Source organism: Rhea americana, unplaced genomic scaffold (assembly GCF_003343005.1).
Source record: "Rhea americana isolate MKP2758 unplaced genomic scaffold, rheAme1 scaffold_494, whole genome shotgun sequence".
Classification (NCBI taxonomy): domain Eukaryota; kingdom Metazoa; phylum Chordata; class Aves; order Rheiformes; family Rheidae; genus Rhea; species Rhea americana.
The window spans coordinates 589-6,334 of NW_028186639.1; the positions used below are offsets into that span (position 1 = coordinate 589).

Here is a 5,746-nt window from a genome sequence, read left to right on the forward strand (position 1 = left end):
AGTGAGGTGGAGGCGCAACAGCAGGTAGCCTTGGGGGACGCGCAGCAGCAGGAGAGGGTTGATGTTGTTCTACCTCTGTGCAGATCTTGATGAGCACCGTCTGGTGGAGGACTTTGCGCTTCCGTCATCGCGCTGTGTTCCCATCGGCGGTAACAACAGCGATAGCGCTGCAGGGACCTGCGATAAGCTGCCCTACGTGCCTGGAGGTGCCAGCGCATCGCCACGATCAGCTGCGAAATGAAGCCAGAGCGGAGCACGCCCGTCTCCTTTTGCTTTGGGAAGGGGATTGTGAAGCTGCATCTTTGGYCGCGCAGGTCTCTGAGCCCGGAAGACACCGCGGCAAAATGGCCGTGGTAAAGAATCACAGGGCACCGGGCGCTGTCCTCGGCCGGCTGGACGTTATGCTGGGGGACTGACCGAGAAACCCAGAGCAATAAAGAAATAAATGAACCTTGCAGCCTAGCACAAGACTCTCTGTGAGTGTAGGTGTGCGCTCGTTAGGCGTTACCCGAACTGCTGCCCAACACACTCCTGGGTTTGAAATGGACCCTACAGACAGCACAAAGTCTAAATGTGTGAGGACTCTTTATTTTCAACAGTAAACTGCTCGGTGAGCCCYGGGGCCTGGCATCTTTCTCTTCTTATATGCTGTGTATGACGCTTCTCTGTCCTCCTTGCTCACTGCGTGCTCCTCTCCCATGCAAGCAGAGGCTCAAAGGGGTCTCTAAAGCACTTTGCTTTCACCCTTGCATTGTCCTTTTTCTCCTACGAAGTGCAAGGGCTCATGCCCAGGAGCTCATTCCAGTAGGATCTGCAGGCCTCCCTTGGTCCCGTCTTGCTGGCGATAGGGACCAGGCTCTTTTGGCAAGTCCCAGCTCTTCTCCTGAGGAGCAGCATGGGTGGCATCCCCTGCCGCACCAGGAAAACCCTTTGTGAGCTGGAGAAGTGGCCCTGAAAGCTGTTTGGAGGGCTCCTCTCTTCCCTGCCCTTCAACCCAAGGGGGCTAGCAGGGTGGTGCTGCCCTGGGGCCATGGGGATGAAAAGCAGCGGGTGGCTGTGACCTGGCCAGCTCAGGGGGAGGCCTGAGAGCCCAGCGATGCCAGGCAAGTGTGAGCAGCRTGGACACATCCCCACGCTGCGACGTTGTGAGGGAGGGAGAAGAGAGGCAAGGCTGCAGCCAGGGCCAGCGGCTGCAGGATGCCCTGCTGCCACAGCTTTGCAGAGATAGCAGAAAACCCAGGAAAGCAGAAAAAGCAGACTGCCAGGAAAAACAGACTTAGCTTTCTTCAGGTTTAGGCATGAAGGAAGACGAAATGGGCAGCGGCAGTGCTGGCAGAGCTTCGTGCTGCCTGGGGACAGCCCAGGGACCGGTCTGTCTGCTGCTGCTGGGCACCCTCACTCCTTCCCAGCTGGGAGGAACCTAGYGCGCTGGTGTCATCCCGGCACTGCCATCTGGTGGCACCATCAAAGGGGACCCGAGGGGGCAAAGCAAACTGTGCAGAACTTGAGCCTTTGGGGTCTGCATTGGAGCATTGGACAACCCCCACCTCCCTGCTCGCTCCCAGGAGCAGCTGGAGCCCAGCGGCAGGCAGGATTTCAGCAGTTCCCGCTGAGACCTCACAGCACTATGCATGAAACCAGTTTGCTGCTGGGCATCCTCCCCTCTGAGGAAAGGACTGGTCAGAAGTCTTAGCTGGAGGCAACAGCTTCTGGAGGAAAGGAAGGCACCAGGTTTGGGGTGGGGGGTCAGGAGGGCAGCGTGCGCAGAAGGCACAGGACAGCAGCTGCTTCGAGCTCGCCTGATCAAACGTCTCCCACGCATACGTGAACCAGCCCCAGAGCACAGATATGGAGCATTTTATCTGTTGGGGGAGAGACGGGAGCTCTTCTTGGGGTCTGCATGTGTGCCGAGAGCTGGCACATCTCAGGGCACCTCCTTCCCTGCCCAGATGCCCACGGAGGGGTCTTCTCCGAGTGTCCAAGCTGCCCCGCATGCCCGCGCTCCTCCAGGCAGACCAGGGCCCCTAGCAAATGCACAGGGCGGCCTCTCGAGACGCGCCGGCACCGAACAGAAAAGCGACCTCTTGGGAGCTGCCGACTCATTGGCACGGATGACAGCTACCTCACGAGTACTCAGCGCCCGAGTGAGAGGCCAAGCTGAGATCAGCGAGCAATTTATGGGCGCTGACCTCTTCTCTTGCAGCACTGGATCCAGCTGGCAACTTTCGGGATCCCACTGAAGCTTGTCTTTTATTTGTGCCGATCGGTGGTCTGAGGCCAAACAGCAGAGCTTTTCCTTAAGCCCCTGGAGTGGGGAACGTGACTGCCTCCTCTGCCTCAAGGACGCGGCGGGGCACATCCAGTGCCCCGTGTGCCAGGGGACCAGGCCCCCCGCTCCCAGCAGCCCGCGCGCTGCTGCTGCATATTCATGTGCTTTCTACGCTGTCTAAATTTAGGGCCTGGAAGTGGGCTAGCACGTCCCTTTTTATCTCAGCCCCYGAATTATACATGCCTGGGTAACGGMGCGCTGCTCGCAGCTCCGGGCTGGATGCGCCAGACTCCAGATGGGAACGGCAGAGAGGGGCGCGAGCCAGGCGCAGCGCGCGCGGGCCGGGAGCCTCCGGGCAGCTCTGCTGCGCAAAGCCCCGTCTCCCACGCTCGCCGCTAGCGACACGTGGGCAGGCAGCCCGTGATCCTCCTGGCCGGGCGTTTGGCCCTCACGGTGTGGAGCAGGTTCAGGAGGCAGACCGCGATGAAGAATTCGTTCCTCCAGCCYAGCTGTGCAGGCACTCAGAGCACAAAGCCTGGTCCATTTAGGCAAGAGGAAATTTCTTCCATGAGCACATCTCTTACGAATCATACCAAGATTTGTCTGCAGCCACGTGAGAGCCAAGTGTTGCCCCTTTACGTTGAAGACCTAGTTGCCTGCAGTTGTTCCCTATGCACCCTTTCAAACTCCTTACCTCCTGGCCACCAGCACCTGCAGGCCAGCTGGGACACTCAGAGCACCTTGTGCTCTCCATGGCCACCCTCCCGCAGGAAGAAGATCCGCACAGATCTGCTCAGCCTCTTCCCTGCCCTGTCTTGGAGGGCTATAGCCAGATCTACAAGGGGAAGCCACCAAGCACCATCCCTTCCAGGAGTCTGCCCTGGTCACATTCCCTTTTTGCAGAGGGGCAATGGGATGCAGCAGTTGGATTGAATTAYGATTGCAGCTTGACTGTGCCTGGGCAAACTGCTTTTGCCAGGTTCYCAGCGAGGACGGAGAGTGTCCCACGCATCAAAACCCAGCAAATCACACACACACACACGGATGCCCTCCAAGACAGTTGAAGCAAAGCCTGAAAACCCCAGCTCATCTGGCTCCCAGTGGGACTAGAGCCTAGGGCAGTATCAGTCATGAAGCTTTGGGTCCAACTTCCACATGAGAGCTGCTCTGGATTTATTCCACTCTATGGCAGGCAGGAATGATCTTTCCAGGTTTGGGGAATGAGCCCAGCAGTACAGAAACCTTCCCTGCTTCCAGGGTTTCTGCATTTCTCATTTCTCCCAGTTCTTCTCTCTGGGGCAATGTTTCTCTCAGACTAAAGATGGATGACAGGGAGGAAGAAGAGGAAGATGGGCAGGCATTAAGGGTAAGGTAGCRGAGGGCCTCTTACAGGGGATTGATTTCCGACATCGAGGTTGAAATTTCATCTGCTTCTGTAGGAGGGACAGCAGCAGCAGCGAAAATGTGTTGGACTTAGTAGGGTCCAGTCCAGCCAGCTGGTTCTTCCAACYGCTGAGTGATGAGCAGACAGTAACGCTTTCAGGAGCCTACATCAAAGATGGGCTGGGACGCAGAGCTGAGCGTGCCTGCACACCTAGCTCTGGTCCCAGGGCCCTCACTGCCCTTCGTCCTCATGGCACGGAGCCGCTTGCACACTGCGTTTCTGCGTCTCCAGGGCCGTCACCAACTCCGTATCCAGCCTAGCATTTCTGATGGGAGTCAATTTGCAGTCAATGAACTTAAAAGATCCCTCGTGCAGCCGAGACCCAGAGCTGCCATTAGAGGAACAGCTCTCACTTTTCAGCCATGTCAGAGGAGAGTGGGGTGACAGTGTGAAATTAGATATAACCCRTGGCTGGACCATTTGCCTGTGGGCTGCTTTTAAAGGAGGTGAGTGATCAGCCCCAGCAACAGAGTCAGGACGAGTGGGCAGTGTCCCCAGCCCCGGAGCACATTTCTGTGCTCATCGTTTCATTTCTGCAAGCGGAGAGGGGGAGTCCACAGAAACCCAGCTGCAAAGGAATCCAGAGTCTGCAAACGCTTGTGTAATGAGGGCCGTACAGTTAGGGGTTGCATCGCTAATTATTCACATTCTGATCCCCCCAGCAGAGCCCTCCCAAAGCTGGTGCGGATGAGTTGGGAGAGGATGAGCGTGTTAAATTCTTGGTGGCCCATTGCGGCCTCCACCCCGGGCCTGATTACAGGCGCTGTCACCCTGCAGTACATCAGGAGTGACACTGGCCATGAGATGCTAGGACACCAGAAGTGAGGACAAATATGATCGGCCCCCAGCTATAAAATGACCCGAGGACTCTGCATACAAAAACCGAGGTGTCTTCATTCCCTCTGCAGAGGCAGTCTCTCTTGCCCAGGACATATTCCAMGCTAAAATCCAATCTTCTAATCCTCCCTCCTAGGGCCTTTCTCTGGAGTTTATTCTGCTTAGCTTGGTGGCAAAGCAGATCTGGACGCATCACCAGCAGGTCCTACCTCACCTTCGGTCTGCGACCTCCGGTTCATACCTCAGACTGCCTTTGCTACGCGTTCAACCTATTTTCATGGCTCTGTGGCTGCTTTGTCTCTTTAATTTACAGCGCCGAGGGCTGGCCAGACTCTCCGTACCTCGCCTGTGCCAGCTCTCCTGCCGTTGTCACGGCTCCATCCGTGCGGCACTGGAGTCGTGGCATTTGCCAGAAGTGGCCTCACTCTCATTTCTCCTATTCCTGCTTTTGTGTCCGAACGGGCGGGCCTGCCTGCAGTGCCGGCGTGCCGCGCTGCCGTACGGGTTGTGGGGCACCATGGCCATCGGGTGCAAGCAGCAGCTACCCAAGCGGACACTGCTCTGCGGGGAAAAAAAGAGGTTTCCCAACAGCGGAAGGACTCTGAGACCTTGCTCCAGATGACAATATTTGCTCACTGAAGGGAAAAAGTCAGACTGGGCAGATTGCTGGAGCTGGACTCAACGTGCCCCTGCATGGGGATGCAGATCCTACTCCTCCCGCAGCCTTCCCGTTCTGGATTGAACCTCTCGGGCTGTGCGGGAAACTGGCTTTAGACCCCGGCTGTTCCCCGGCCGCAGCTCAGAGACAGCACGCTCTGCTCCAATGGGGAGTGAGGGGAACGCTGCCGAAATGGTCTGCTCCAACAGGCAGCTGGGAAGGAGGCAGCGGGCGGCTGCCCTGGCCCGGCGGGTTGGCGCGACCCACGYGTCTCGCGCGACAGCCGCTGCTGCTCGCGTGGCGAAGCGGCGCAGCCACCTTCCCTCCTGCTGCACAGGGGCCACGTCCGGGCCTGGGAGATGGGGATGACGCCGAGAGCTGTGCAAAGCTCCCGGCATTTTAGACGCCTCCAGATGGGAACCATCACAGCCCCGGCGCTGGATACGACAGCAGCTAAGAGCTGGGGCCGGGGATCGGGGAGGGGAAAACGCGTGCGGTTGGCTGCAGGGAGCGTGTTGAGCGGAGCGCGGCGGCTGCG

The 5,746-nt window shown here is 58.0% G+C and overlaps 1 long non-coding RNA gene across 1 annotated transcript; it reads right to left on the reverse strand.

The window, feature by feature from the left end:
* Positions 1-572: 572 nt before the first annotated feature.
* On the reverse strand, positions 573-2,385 carry LOC146588830 (uncharacterized). Its single transcript, XR_014897347.1, has 2 exons — positions 2,190-2,385; positions 573-1,862 (listed from the first exon to the last, which is right to left on the reverse strand). It is a non-coding gene; the product is annotated as an uncharacterized LOC146588830 (long non-coding RNA).
* Positions 2,386-5,746: the final 3,361 nt, after the last annotated feature.